Source organism: Ambystoma mexicanum, chromosome 11 (assembly GCF_040938575.1).
Source record: "Ambystoma mexicanum isolate Mex_15411 chromosome 11, UKY_AmexF1_1, whole genome shotgun sequence".
Lineage (NCBI taxonomy): Eukaryota > Metazoa > Chordata > Amphibia > Caudata > Ambystomatidae > Ambystoma > Ambystoma mexicanum.
The window spans coordinates 1,118,223,993-1,118,240,028 of NC_090934.1; the positions used below are offsets into that span (position 1 = coordinate 1,118,223,993).

General features: G+C 46.2%; 1 protein-coding gene across 5 annotated transcripts in view; it reads right to left on the bottom strand.

Annotated features, from left to right (window-relative positions):
- Positions 1-16,036, bottom strand: part of SCAPER (S-phase cyclin A associated protein in the ER) — a 4,210,252-nt gene that overhangs the window by 876,451 nt on the left and 3,317,765 nt on the right. The gene's annotated exons all lie outside the window — the stretch shown is intronic.

The following is a 16,036-nucleotide window of genomic DNA, read 5'->3' on the forward strand; positions in this document are numbered from 1 at the left end:
TGAAGCCTATTGCGACTGCAACATGATGGCCGGCTCGCCACTGTGGAAGCATCAGACTCGACCCAATAGAAACATCGTCTCCAACCTGACTCGATCTTCTGGAAGCCATCAACTCGCCTGACTTGAATGCCGACTTGACCGAGTGGGCGTATCATTTCGACCCCACTAGCCCACCAACTCGAACTGTTGGGATCCATTAGCTCAAACCGTCTTGAGCACCACATCGATCAACAGAGAGCCCCCTCTCTATATAAGCTTGCCATTGAATCAATGCTACTTTACCATCTTGACACCGGCTTAAACGCAGGAAAGCACCCAGAAGCCTGGCTTGATGCAGTCCAGTATCTATGTTACACTCACCTGGTAATCACGGGGACGCCACCCAGCCCTGGTTGGATGATTTGCCCTCTCGAACCCTCTGCCGGTCCCTTGGTAAGGCCTCTGGTTAAAGATGGATCTTAATATTGTAAAAGGTGGATTCTCCGTCCTGCTCCTCGTGGCAGGGGCGCGTAGATGTTGGGGCGAGCAGCGACCAAGTTACTTCACTGGTGCAAGTCCCCCTGTGGGAATCCAGGCCTGCTGCGACTTCGTAGATTTGCTGCTTTACAGTCTTTATATGCAGTTCTTATGTTACTCTTAGTTCGAATAATAATGTCTTGCTTCTTTCCTTTTAGGTATGGAAAGGTATTTTGGTGTTGTCATGCAGTTTGAAGATGAGCATGGGCCGGTAGGCAAAAGCGCGGTGTGCACGATGCTGTCCGGTGAGTAATGCACGATGCGCAGCGCTGTTTCACCTTTTATATTGCTAAAACCTGTGTCTTTTCTCTCGTTGCAGGTTGTGATGTTCCTTTCCCAGCGCCGTAATGTTCCAGCAATGATACTGACCAGGAGATGACTACCCAGGTAAGAATTGTGTGGCTTTCTTCATTCGGGAGGAAACGTGAGTAAACGCTTACTAATGCTGTCTTTCTTTCTCCTCTTTCCTGGTTATGGTATTCCAGGATGCATGCGGTGCCGGATGATGGAGTTCGTATCTTCAGGTGAGTGGAACTGAAGTCAGCGATGGATTGAAGACAGGATACTGTTCCAGGTAAGTTTCGTAGTGTTCTTTCTCTCTATGCAGGTTTCAGGTAAGCTGGCATCAAAGAACTGGACACGGGAGTTTGGGTGCGGTTTAAATAGTCTCAGGTAAAGTAGTCCAGGTAAAATAGTCCTAGGCCTGCCACACCCAAAGTAGTCCAGGTAAAGTAGTCCCAGGCGTGCCACACCCAAAAGGCTAGACCGCATAGCTCAGTTCCTTGTAACTGAGCTATGCGTGTGCCTCCATGTTGGCTGAACCCCCCCCCCCCAAGTTAAATAGTCCCAAGTAAATAGTCCCATTCTAATGTTGGTCTTCATGATGGTTATGAGCCTGGCGCCAAGAGAGTCTTGGATGAGGTTTTAAGGCCTTTGACCTTGCCCTAACTGGAAGGCTGACTTGCCAGTGAGGGCCAGGGGCAAGGGTCATGACACCTAATACCTTTGTCTACATTAAAGGAACAGAGTGCTGCTAAGCCCCTTTCTTTCCATTTAAAGACATCCTTGAATGTTGATATTGCTGCGTAAACCTTTTGCCTGAGCACCTCTGCATATCAACCCAGAGAGCACTTTATTCTCAGCGTCTGCATTCTCTGTGTTTCATTTAAAGGGCGGCGTCTTTAGCCCTTTTAATTAGTTGAATGCATTCAATTCCAATTTTTCTAGAATCTCGGTTGAACATTAATTTATTTTGGTATCACCAAACTGCTAATGTTTGTGTTGCAACTGTCAACTCACACCTTTCCTGAAAAGTAGAACGTGCCCTTCGCCTGAGCTACCAAATAGGCAAAAAATGTATACCTGCCGGGCTCTGCCTGTTTCAACTTTATGATTGGAATCACTGCTGGTATAGTAGTAGTATGGGGCTGAGTAGTCTGTTTAGCAACTATGCATTCCTGTAGTCTTGCAAATCAGTTGTCATTTCATAAGAGTGACCTACCAGCCTTTGAACTGATCCCAAGACTTCTTGTCCAACAGACAACACAGAGAGTAAGACTAGAGGAATTCCTCACCTCTTCCGCCTCAGTTTCTTTTGAGGTAACCACGGGATCCTCCTCTCTCCATTACTTTTTGTGGTAACCCACAGTTCTCCTCGCTCCATTTACATTAATCTTTTAGAGGTAACCCATGGATCCCCCTCACTCCCCTACTCTTTAACAAATATATGACAATGCATTACTTACCGTAAAAGCATTTCTGATGGTTCTATCTGCTTAGATTCACATGCTGGGCATAGGTCCAACATCCAGTGGTCACAGCGGAGTATTGCATTTTGTTTTTCTTAGTCGAAAAGGGGACGTCGACAAGGCGTGTATGTAACACTATCCCTATAGTGACGTGCGGTGTACCCACAATCCCTCACACGTCGAGGTCCCTCTGTTTGTATTTTTTCTGCCCTGAGGGAGCCTTGTAGACTTGAGTGAGTACAGAAAAGAGAGAGAGATATAAAAGGATGTCTATGTTCCTTCCATCCGAGAGGGGAGGAAGGGTGGGCGCATGTGAATCTAAGCAGATACAACCATCAGAAATGCTTTTACGGTAAGTAATGCATTGTCTTCTGATGTTTGTTAATCTGCTTAGAATCACATGCTGTGCATAGACTAGCAAGCAGTACCCGGAGTTGGAGGTGGTTTGTGAGAAGGAACAGTAGAGAAAAGGTGTCTTAAGACTGCTTGTCCCACCTGGGAATCAGCTCTAGAGTGGGCATCTAGACAGTAATGCTTTGTAAAGGTGTGTACAGAACTCCAGGTTGCCGCTTTGCAGATGAACTCAAGGGGAACATTTGCAATGAATGCTATGGATGCCCCAGTGCCACGGGTAGAGTGTGCTCTTGGCTTGAAGGGTAGTTCTCTCTTAGCAAGAGTATAACAGAGAGTGATGCATTGAACAATCCATCTAGATATAGTGGACTTTGATACTGCATCTCCTTCTCTTCCTGCTGCCACCGAGACAAAGAACAGATTAGTCTTTCTCAGTGGTCTAGTTCTTTCCATATAAAACATGACAGCTCGGTGCACATCAAGTGTATGCAGGCTTTTTTCTCCTAGATTTGAAGGGTTTTGAAAGAACGTTGGTAGTTCTATTGACTGGTTGACATGGAATTTTCGAGATGAATTTCGGTGCAAACCTCGGGTGTGTGCGTAGAACCACCTTATCTCTGTGAACCGTTACAAAGGGGTCTAGGACAGAAAGAGCCTGCAGTTCACTTACTCTCCTAATTGAGGTGATAGCTATTAGAAAAGCAGTCTTAAGAGTGAGGTCTTTAAGAGTTGCCTTGTGCATGGGTTCGAAGGGTGAACCCATGAGCCTGGTGAGTACCACATTTAGGTCCCAGCCAGGAGCTGGGTTTGCTATTGAAGGGTGTATTCTTTTTACCCCCTCCATGAAGGCTTTAGTCACTGGGACTTTCCACCATGACACTTTTTAGTTGGGAAGTGGTGTATGCAGAAAGCGCCGCTAGGTGGACTTTAATAGAATTAATTTCTAGACCTGAGTCCAGCAAATGGGTCAGGTACAGAACAATTTGTGTGGGAGAGCAGTGAACGGGGTTGATGCTTCTTCCTCTACACCAGATGACAAATCTCTTCCATTTGCTAGAATAACAGTGACAAGTGTTAGGTTTTCTAGCTTCCCTGAGGATGTCCATGCACCTTTGTGGAAGTTGTAAATGTCCAAATTCTATGACCTCAGGAGCCAGGCTGCTAAGTTCATGGTTTGAGAGCATGGATGCAGTGTCCTGCCCTTGTCCTGTGACAGCATGTTGTGCGGGCAGGGCAGTTTCACTGGTGGAGACAGAGACATCTCCATCAGATGAGCGAACCATGGTTGCCGGGCCCACATAGGGGGCACTAGCATCATGGTGGCTTGTTCCCGGTGCATCTTGTGCACAATCCGGTTGAGAAGGGGAGTTGGGGGAAAAGCGTAAACAAACTTCCCTGACCATGGAATCGATAGACCGTTCCCCTTGGACTGGTTCTGAGGGTACCTGGAGGCGTAATCTTGGCATTGTGAGTTCTCCAGAGTTGCAAACAGGTCTATTTCTGGGAAACCCCTCTGTGTGAAGACGTCGAAGACGATGTCTTCGTGTAACCGCCATTCGTACTCTGCGGGCAGGGGGAAATCTCTGCTGAATTCGTCTGCTAGCAGATTGAGTTCCCCTGGTACATGTTGTGACAGTAGGAACATGTTGTGTCTGAGAGCCCACTTCCAGATGTTCTGGGACAGCTTGGACAGTCCTGGAGAGTGGGTTCTCCCTTGCTTGTTGAGGTAGTACATGGCTGTGGTGCTGTCCGTGAGGACCATCACCGTCTTTCCTTATAGGTGTTCCTGGAAGGCTTTCAGTGCCTTGAACACCGCCAGTAACTCCAGTAGATTTATGTGCTTGGATGCTACGCTCGGATTCCACACTCCGTGAGAGGTCTGACGGGATAGGTGAACCCCCCATCCTGTGAGGGATGCGTCTGTGGTTAGAGTGGCTTCCACTGCGGGTGTGGTAAAAGGTTTCCCTATTAACAGGTTTTCCTTTGTCCACCACCGTAGCGAGAGAACCAAGGCCTGCGAGACCACCACTAGATCGTCCCATTGTCCGCTTGCCTGACACCACTGGCTGATGAGCCACTCTTGCATTGGGCGCATGCGCAGGCGCGCGTGAGGTACCAAATAAATACATGACGCCATCATTCCTAGCAAGAGCATTGCTTTGCGTACCGTCACCTATCGACCTGCCAAATATTGGGGGATCTGAAACAGCATGTTTTGGACCCTCTCATTGGAGGGGAAGACGAGGCCGTCCTTTGTTCGAATTAGAGCCCCTAGGAATTGTTTGATCTGACTGGGGTCTAAGCTGGACTTCTTCTCGTTGATGGAGAAGCCCAGTTGGAACAAAAGGTCTACAGTCTTTTGGGTATTGGAGAAGCAGGTTTCGTAAGAATCCCCTGTTATGAGCCAATCGTCGAGGTAAGGGTATACTGGGATGGACAACCTGCGCAGATGGGCCGCTGCCACTGCCAGTACTTTCGTGAATACCCTTGGTTCTGATGCTATCCCGAAGGGTAGCACTCTGAACTGGTAGCGTTTGTTATCTATCATGAACCTGAGGTATTTTCTGTGCACTGGCAACATTAAAATATGAAAGTATGCATCTTTCATGTCCAGTGTTGTCATGTAATCCCCTTGTGATAGCAAGGGGATTACTTCCTGTAATGTTACCATGCAAAACTTTTGGGGCTTGACAAATTTGTTCGCTGGGCGCAGATCTAATACAGGGCGGATAGTTAGGTCCTTTTTGGGTAAAAGGAAGTACACTGAATAAATACCTTCCGTTACCTGAGATAGAGGCACGACCTCTATAGCTCCTTTTTCCAGTAGCTGTTCCACTTCCTGTAGAAGGATGGCGAGGTGTTCTGGTGTCATGCGTCGTCCCCGTGGGGGTTTGTATGTTGGGGAACTGTTGAATTCTATACAGTAGCCGCGGGCTATGGTTGATAGTACCCAACGGTCTGATGTTATTCCCTCCCATGCTGGAAGGAACGATGTTAACCGGCCCCCGACCGGCGATGCATGGGAGGGGACCCGAATATTCAGGTCATTTGCTGTTATTGGCCTGGGAGCCTCTAGGGGTAGAGCCCCGACCTCTCCCGTTGCCACGGCGTTGGCCTCTCTGATTGGACTGGCCACTATTACCCTGGTTAGAGGACCAGTTGTTGGCAGAGTATTGTTGTTGTTGATTCTGCTGCTGGCGTTGGCCACGAAAAAAGCGCTTCTTGCCATAGCCGCGTCTGTTAGGGGGCCTAGAAATCTGGTCAAGGGTCTTGATTGTGTCAAACTCCTTTTTAGCATTTTCTAGAGCCTCATCAACTGCCTTACCAAAGAGATTGGTATCCTCTATAGGTTTGTTGATCAGGGAAGCCTGTGTCTCAGGTTTAAACCCTGAATTGCGCAGCCAGACATGGCGTTTGAGGAGTATCCCTTGGACTAGGGAACGCCCAGCAGTCTCTGCAGCATCTAAAGTGTTTTTAACGATGCTTTGGTTCACTAGTGTCCCTTCCGTGATTGTGGCCAGAAGGCGTGTACGCAGGGGTTCTGGTGCCTCTTCAGCGTCGCTACCTAGCTTGCTCCACTGTGCGTCTGCGTAGCTTGCTAGTAAGGAGTTGTTATTAGCGATCCTTGCTGAGAAAGCGGCGGAAGCTGTGATTCTTTTCCCCAGGGCATACAGCTTTTTCCCCTCCTTGTCTGGTGGTGCCTCGCTGGTGGACAGTGGCACCCCTGCCCTCTTCCTTGTATTTGTTACTACAAGGGAGTCTGGTACGGAGTGGCCCCTGACGTACAAAGGGTCAGAAGGAGATGGACTGAAGAGTTTTTCTATTTGAGGGTTGACCCCTCTGACCAACGCAGGAGTGGATAGAGAAGGGGTGATTCTTCTCTTTACTGAGGCAAGGAGTGGAATGGTTTGACTGACAGGGGGTTTCTCCTTAATTACTTTTTCCACAAAGTCAATGTCAGGAGTGGTCTCCACTGTGTCTAATTCGAATTGCGCTGCTGCTTTGCGCAACAGTGCATTAAACGTAGGCTGATCATCTATAGGAGATGTGTTCCTAATAGGCGAGTCTTTGGGAGGAGATAGGGTTATGGCATCAGGGTCAGAGTACGTTGATGGGGACTGCCAGGGGTGTGAGGTAACTACCTCTAGTTCTTCTCCGAAGCCCCCTGCACCTGTATCTGGATCTTCTTGAAAACCCTCCTCCTCTAGGTTTCGTTCTTCCTCTACACCCAAAAAATCATCCTCTTCCTGAAAATGTTGTTCCTCTTCAGTGAGGTCATACACACCTAATTCCTCATGTGAAGGATCAAACAGCCTAGGAAATTTGACCCTGGGGTCCTCCTGGGGTCCTTCTCCTGGCCTTACAGCGTTTATGCTTGTCCTTCCAGGTGTACTTGCCCTTGCAGCGCGGGCAAAACCTAAAGGGTGTCCTCTCCATAGCTGAGGCAATAATTTGTGGTGATGACAACCCAGAGGGAAAGGGAGGGGAAAAGGAAAGGCATTCTCAAAGAGAAACAAGATAGTTCCACCCCCACTCTCCCTACTGTATGTTGGTCGGCGAGGCCAGGCCAGGTGTTCGGCAGCGCCGAAGGATCTCTTCCGTCTCGTCTCCTCCGTCGAAGGTCTTGTTCGCCGGAGAAACAGCTTCGCAGCTACGTCGAGGGGATGGAGCTATGTGTTAATGTAATAAGTCAGGTCCAAGGTCCAGGAAATATGTTTTGCAATGTTTCTCGAGGAGCTCCGCGTAAAGGCGACCAAAACCTGGGCGGAAAAAAACAATCTCAGGGACCTCGACGCGTGAGGGATTGTGGGTACACCGCACGTCACTATAGGGATAGTGTTAGATACACGCCTTGTCGACGTCCCCTTTTCGACTACGAAAAACAAAATGCAATACTCCGCAGTGACCACTGGATGTCGGACCTATGCCCAGCATGTGATTCTAAGCAGATTAACAAACATCAGAAATATATATATATATATAAAATAAATATATTAAAATAAAATATTAATATAAATATATATTAAGGCAAATTTACCTTCAAAGATTAGCTGAACAAAATTGTATTTATTTATTTATTGTGCATTTGTAAGGCGCTTTATACAGTAAGGAAATTGTGTTTCAAATCACCCACAGGGCAGCATGGAGGGAGCATGGGATTGAAAAATAATTAAAACAATTGAAAGATAAAGATGGACCTACAAGGCCCCGTGAGCATTCAGAACGGGCAAGTGCAGAGAGAGGGGAGAGGGAGAGGCAGTGGGGGGCAAGTGCTAGGAGTGCCAGTGCTCGTGAGTGGTAGATGTAAGCGCCCAGTGGAGGAAGTGGAAGGAAGAGGTCAGCTGACAGTAAATAGGTAAGTGTAGGCCTACAGTGGCATAGGCCTGTGGGTGCCAAGGCAAGTGCTGGGGGCGGCAGGAGGCTGGAGGTGATTGGGTGTGGGAGGCCAGGACCCAGGAGGAAACATAAGGGCCCTAGTCACCAATCTCAGCAACTGTGCGATTAGCAGAGGAAGGAGGAGGATCCTTGCAGCAACCGGGAGCCAGTGGAGAGTTTTTAGAGCTGGAGAGATGCGGTCCCTGGGCTTGAGGCCCAGGATAAGTCTTGCTGCCCTATTCTGGATTAGCTGTAAGGGCCTATAGAGGAAGAGGGTAAATTCAGGAAAAGGCTATTACAACAGTCTATCCTAGAGAGAACCAGTGCTCTGGAGACATTGAGTTTCTGAGGGAAAGTGAGAAATGGGAGAATTCCTTTGAGAAGGAAGGGTTGAAAGCGGGACTTCTTGGCAATGTCCTGAATGTGAGGGAGGAAGGAAAGGGAGGAGTCGAAGATGACTCCAAGATTTCTGGGTTCGGATGAGAGTGCCAGGGGACCACTTCGGTGGTGATAGTGCGCGGTACAAATGTCCTTTAACATTAACATTAACATGAAGGAGATGGGGAGAGTCCATAGAGGATGGCCAGAGTGAGGGGAAGAAAGAAGGAGCAGGAGATCCAATAGGAAGGATCTCAGTCTTGCTGGCATTGAGGCAGAGATCGTTTGAAGTGCACCAGGACTGGATGGTAAATAGGCAGTCCGGAATTATGGAAGAAGTAAGGAGAGGGTCGGAGGGAAGTTTGACAGAGAGTTGTGTGTCATCTGCATAACACTGGAAGTTAGGAGAGAAGGTGGAAATGAGGTGTGCTCATCAGTTACCTCTCAGCTGGGGCGTGGCAATGCCAGGTGTCCATCTTTAAGATTATCAAATAAAATAGCTGTAGAAGAACCAGAATACTGCTTGCCATCTCAACTTAAAGCTACCACAGCATCAATCTTGCATGCCCTTCCTGAAATAATTGAATTGGCTAACAAAATCTGATTTCATTTGAGCAGTCTTGCCTTGCCTTCAATTGTGGTATGCTTCTCTTTCCAATGATCTCATGGTCAAAATTCAGCAGTATCACCCAACCAAAGATATTCATTAAGTTTAAGCTTAAAGTACCCCAGCTCTTGATATGTTAGCTTGGGAGGTAAAAGATTCTCCATTGCCAACCCACCTTATGGAAATACCTTCCACCCAGGGACGCAAATGACTCAAGAGCCGCAGCAAACTTACATCAACAAAATTCTGCCTCAAAAAGACAGCAACAAAAGATTCTGAACTATACAGAGCAATTTGAAAAATAACACATTTTTGAACGAGCAAACAGTGCAGTAATGTCAAGGCTAAAATAATATGCCATTCCTTACTGTGCTGACGGTGGACAACGCTAATTTAAACATACAAAGGGCACAGATTACACTATTGTGGTGCCCACATCATATTGAAACATAAGCCCATTGCCCCCTCAAGGTCCAATCATTAGTGAGATCGAGCTCACAGACGTGTAAACAAACATGCCACTGTTTTTGTACTCTTGCCATCTCGTGTTAAATGGAATTAACTCCAGCCATGGTGAGTGGACCAATGAAATAATGATGCAAACAGAAAAAGACTCTTCAGTGGCGACGTTCATGATGCCAAAAAACTTCAATAAGGCACTTTTTCTTGTGCTTAGGTATGATTTCACAGCATTTAGCAATTTTGTCAAAAATTATTTTGTCAACTAACAATGTTTAAAATATTAAAGCCATAGCTGAGCTAAAACACCACCCAAAAAGTGATAATTCTATGTGAGAAATGGGGGTCATAGGTAGGAGTGATATAAAAAGGGAAATGAATGACATTTGTGAGGTGAAGAATTTGTCAAGATTCTAAATGTAGAGTCTATCTTTAACATCATTTCTAAAATTACATTTGAACATTAAATTATATGGTTGGTGTTGTCCTTAAAAAAAAAAGACACTTGGCAATAAAATAATAATAGCAACCAAAGTGATCAAGAGAATGTAACGACTACTAATAAATGCCCACTATTAACTAAATTGTATTTGGATGCTTAAAGAACATGAATTATTACTGGCTCAACCAATGAACTTTGGCAGATATGACCATGAGTTGGCCCAATCAGGTGCCAACCATGTTGCCTGCAGATGTCACAGAGATGTTTGTAGCAGGTGTTCAGGCCACAACACTATTTTGCTATAAAGATGTTGGACCAAAGTTGATTGCTTCACTGATGCATGAATCAAAAGGAATTTAATACGGTTATTTAATGTATATGTAATGAATTACTGCCTAACGGCCATATCCTACAGTACACTGAAGTTAGTGCATTGGCTCATTCCTATAGCCAGGACTTCAATGATTTTCTAAGGGAATTAGCAAATATATATGTGTATTTGTATTTATTATGTTCATAGAGCACTTTCATCCAAAGCGCTTTACATTATAACAGCAGAATACATAGAACATTATAACAGAAGAAGCAATATACAATGAATTGAACCAATAAAAATCAGTAAGTAGAGCAATTAATCTGTGAGGGGTAAGGGTAGGGGTGAGGAAGGGAAGGAGGAGGGGAGAAACACAAGGGATATAAGTGTGAAGTGAGGGAGGATAGGGGGAGGGGGGAGGGAGGGGAGGATCATGGGGAAGATTCGAGGGAAGGGGAGAGGATGAGAGGTGGGGAAGGTTTCAAGGCGAAGGAATGGAGAAGGAGAGATTTCAGGGAAGTGCGGAAGGAGGAAAAGGTAGGTATAGAGCGGATTGAGAAAGGTAAGGAGTTCCAGTGGAGGGGGGCTAGGAGCTGAAAGGAGCGGAAACGGGAGGAGGCACATGGGGAAGGGGGAACAGTGAGAAGGAAGTGGTCAGCTGAATGGAGGGAGCGGGAGGGATTATAGAAAGAGGGGAGAGAGGAGAGATAAGGGGGAGCCAGGTCATGGAGAGATTTGAAGACTAGACAGAGGAAAGCGATGAAGAAATTGAGTCATGCGGGGCAAGGAGACAGAGGGTACGGATAGCTGAGTGGTAGATATATTTGAGGGGAGCAAGGTGAGAGGCAGGTAGTCAAAAGAGTAGGGAGGAGCAGTAGAAGAGGCGAGAGAAGATAAGGGAGGAGATTCATAGTTTTGTTGCATGGAACAAAGAGGAGCGGACTTTGCGAATATTGTAGAGGTGGTAGCGACAGGCGCGAGAGGTAAGAGAAATATGGTGGGTAAAGGAGAGGGAAGAGTCAAAGTGAATGACTAGATTGCAAGCCTGGACAGAGATAGGAAGATTAGAGAGGGGAAAGTGAATGAAAGTTGGAGTAGAGGGAGGGGGGAGAGTATTGGAGGGAAAGAACAAGACTTCAGTCTTATCAGTATTGAGAGAAAGAAAACGGGATGACATCCAGTTTTTAATGGCAATAAGACAGGAGGAGAGTTTAAGGTGGAGGTCAGAGGAGAAGGAAGAGAAAGAGTGTAAGAGTTGGGTGTCATCTGCATAGAAATGGTGAGAGATACCGAATGAAGAGATAACGGGGCAAGGAGAGAGGTTTAGAGAGACAATATATACCAACTAAAGGCAGTGCAAGAGTTATCATCCACTCTTCTACTGAAAGTTTCCACTATTTCCATTTCGTTTAGGTTCCCTTTAAGGCCATATGTGACTCAGGAACAAAACCACTGCACCCAACAAAACAGGCAGTAATTTCAGGTTCTACTGATCACCACGTACAACATGAAGCCAACTGATAAAATACCCTGTGTGTACAGTATCAACATGAAAATAGGAAAACAACTAATTTGTGAACTTGGGTTTTCATCCTGTGGGTTAAAACGTGGATTTAAAAACGAATGGAGGAAAATTGCTGAACGATACATTTTTCTGCAAAGTATCAATTTAATAGTTTATGTGACAATGTCACATTTGAATTACCCATTGTGTGAGTCTGAGGAACATTGGGGGCAGAAGAACACCAAAGCTGTTAGATCCAACCCCTGGAGATGGTATATTCGGTATTCACAAGATCTCCCCAAGTCCTCTCTCTAGCACCACACTAAGTGTTCCGCAGAATCCCATATTAGGAAACATCCAAATGCAAATGAGCCCCATGAAGCTTTGGTTATGTGTTCACTGTATGCGGGAAAGTGGCAGGCAGTGCTGTGCTCTGACTGACGGTCCAAGTATGGAGCAGGCATCCAGGTTAAACGCACCATGGGTGCTGTGATGAATCCAATGGTGTCATCACTTCTTTCCCGGTGGTGACATCTCCTCATATGGCCAGGAGACGGCAGCCACTACCTGATCCTGACCATGGGGGCGGCTATATGAGGGAGGATCACATGGGGGGGGAGAAAACCTCCGGGGGGAGTAGTGAGACACCATCAAACAAGGCATGGTATTCCCCTTCCTCGCTTGACAATACCCCATCCATACGCGATGCCCTCATGGCATATTGTTACACTTCCCCTCATTTCCCTAAGAAAGGTACTAAGGACGATAGCTCAGGGGCAACGTGCTCGCTTTGGAAGCAAGACAACATGGAGCACCACAGGTTCGATCCCCGGGTCTGCGCTTAGAAACCTCTGGGTAACCTTTCATATCATATCAAAGACCTTTGAATAAGATCTGTGCGTGAAACATCAAGATCTGGCATGTCCCCTAAGATTCATGCACAACAATCAAGTAGCAAACCTACGCTCAGCTTTCATTCCTTCTGCTCCTACCCGTTTTCCCTGCCCTGTTCTACCACTGCATTCTTTGTCATTCTCTCCTCTTGCGGACTCTGATACTTCTGCCCTTTTAGGTCGTGCTCACCCTGCTGCTTCTCCTTCCAATCCTCTTCCTTCTTCTCTTATCCCTCAAGTGCATCCTCATCTTCTTCCCTATCTCACCTCTCTCACTAACTCTTCCTTTGCAAATTCTTGTTTCCACTCCACCTTTAGCATGCACTTATTCTTCCCATTCTGAGAAAACCTTGTCTTGACGCCTCTATTTCTGCTAACATCCGCCCTATTTCTCTTCTGCCTTTCCTTTCTAATATTCTGCCTATGCGCAGGTAGCCTGCTATCTGAATCTCCATTCTCTCCTCCCCCCTCTTCAGTCTGGCTTCCACCCATCTCACTCTACAGAGAGTGCTCTTTCATGTCTCAAAATCTGTCCTCACAGCTCGTCACTCTGAACTCTAAACTCTCCTCTATTCTTATTCTTCTCAACATGTCTGCGACCTTTCACAGTGTTGATCACTCTCTTCTTATTGCCTCCCTTTCTACCTTGGATATCTCAGGACCTGCTCTTGAATGGTTCCGTTCTGATCTTTCCCTATGGTCCTACTCCGTAACTTGGGCGGGGCACTATTCTGCTTTACTCCCTCTTTTACATGGCGCCCCTCAAAGCTCAGAACTTGTTCCTCTTCTTTTTGCTCTTTATACTGGTCCCCTTTCAACTCTTATCTCCTCCTTCCATCTTTCTTTTCATTTGTATTCCAATGAGACTGATATATTTTTCGTTTTTTCATCCTTTGATTCTGCTCTCCACTGTTTGAAACTGTCTTTCTGCTGTTCAAAATTGGATGTCCTCTCATTTTCTACACCTCAATCCCTCTAAAACGGAGGTCTCGTTCTTTCCTGCCTCTACTATTTCTCCCAGTCTTTCCCTCCTTCTCTCTCCTTTTCTCCATCTTCTCTTTCTATCTCACCATCTAGGCATTATCTTTGATCCTTCTCTCTCATTTCCTTTTCATATTTCCTCTATTGCCCACTCTTGTCGCTATGCAATTTTCAACATCCGTTGTGTTCACCCCTATCTTTCTTTCATGCCACAAAACAACTTATTTTCTTTCTCGTCTTTTCCTCTATTGACTATTGCTTGTCTCTATTGCTTGGTTTTCCTGCTTCCCACTTCTTCATCTTCGTTCTGTTAATAATTCCTCTATTCGTCTCCTTTTTCTCTTTACCCCCTTCGACTTCCATTACACCCTCCCTACTTTTGATTTCATTACTCCTTTTTGAGTCTCGTCTTCTTTACCACTTTCTCTCAGTTGTTTTCAAATATACTCATGGGGCCTCATTACGACCCAGGTGTTAAGGGGTTAACGGCGCCGTAAAAGGCTGCGGTGCCGTTAACCGCTTAACGCCTTACTACGAGGTCCCTTTGCGGCTCCCGACCTGAACGGCTGGTCTGGACCAGCTGTTAAAGTAGGGACACGCAAAGGGACCTTGATGGCAATTACGGTACTGCAATTTGCGGTACCGTAATTGCCACCTTCCCCATTCCAATTGAGCCCTATGGGGCAAAAATGGGGAAGGGCCATGGAAAAAAAGGGGGAATTATCGCTCCGCCAACCTTGGAATGGGGTGGTAATTCCCTCTTTCTCCATGGCGGACTCCGGCATGGACCATGGTGCTAATAGCACCATGGTTTAGCGCCGGAGTCCTAATGAGGGCCATGGTCTGGCCCCCCACCCCCTTTATCTATCTGCTTTACTCTTTTGCACTCCTGGCTACCAAACACTGGAAGGCCCCTTCCCCTTTCACTTCGTTCTGCCTTATCTCTTTGTATCTTTCAATCAAACCGCAAAACCCATCTCTTATCTTCTCTTGTCTCTTAATTCTCTGGATTCCCCCTCTTCGAATTTTACTTATGCTGATATTTTATCATGATGATTGTACTGCTTTTGATATATTTTGGAAGGTGAGCCGAGTATTGCAGAGCGGAAAAGACCAAGAGTAAAGGCTCCGCTCTGCTTGTTCTGTAACCGTGAGATTTAAACTGCAGCCACGGCTGATTGTGGCACACTGCTGCTGGAGTGGAAAAAGCTGCTTCTCTCTGGACGGACAGAGAGACCGAAGGGCTGAAGGTGTTGCTGAGCCAACCAGCTAATGAAGCAAGAGAAGGAAGGCTGACCGGGCCAGAAAACACGCTGCTGCAGCAATGCCAGGAAAGGGTTCCTGGGTGTTCACACGTGTTACCAGACGGCGTTCGCCTTACAGACACTCAGAACAGAGCAGAAGAGACCAACACCAACTGCGAGAGATAGAGAAGCTGAAGGAAGTTAGCAAGACGGGAAGAGTCACCGAACACCAGCCACAGGCATACCGCGAGAGACAAGAAGCACACCAGTAAAAGGCAGTGAATACCAGAAAGGGAAACGGGGACAACCGGGCATATTGAGTGCAAAGAAACCACATGAAATATATCAGAGAGAAAGAAGCCATGACCATTTCTTTAGAGGGAAAAACAGACCGAAAGCAAGGAACTTTCTAAGTGATGAGTATATGCAATACACATATGAGAAAAGCCCTGGCAAAGTATCATACCAGGCAAACACTGTGTCAGATAAAATGAACATAAGGAATCTTACCTTTGGGCGTGGGTGGAGAGCCAACACAAGAAAAGTTCTGACAGGAGAGTATACCAGGCAAGGACAAACTGAAGAGTGAATAGGAAACACTTTATGTTAAAGGGGTCCCGAGAAGGATAAAATCAGGACTAGTAAAAAGGCTGTGTGAAACCCGGGAGAAAAGGAGTAAAACCTGGCAGGAAAGTACACCAGGTATTTGATAAGGAAAAGACAAAGAGCCAAGTTGTTTTGTGTCTCACTTGTGTTGTGGAACAAAAGAAACTCAAAGAAAAAGATTCAAAGTTGTTTTGTGTATCAGTCGTGTTGTGGAACAAGGGAAACTCAAACTGTATATCTTTGAATCCACAACAGAGGGAAGAGAAATCCAGGGGAAGGGAATCACCCTTTGCGATAAGTAACTCTATTCTTTTAGAACTTTTGTGTTGGACTAATATCTGTTTGAACATGTATTCATCACTCAAGGCCGAAGCTATTATCCCGTTCACCTTAGAGTTTATTTTGGTTGATTGTGAGATGTCAGAATAGTACTTTGGACACAGGACAGGTTTTTTATTCGGACCTTCTGACAATTGACAGACCCTTGGCTTTGTTCTAGGTAGGTCAACCCTTCTAGTCCAGGGACAGAGAGGTATTTCCCCACCCCCTTTTATTTTAATAGAAGTCTTTGACCAAAACCATAAACCTTTTGTGTCCGAGTCTCATTCCTGTTTC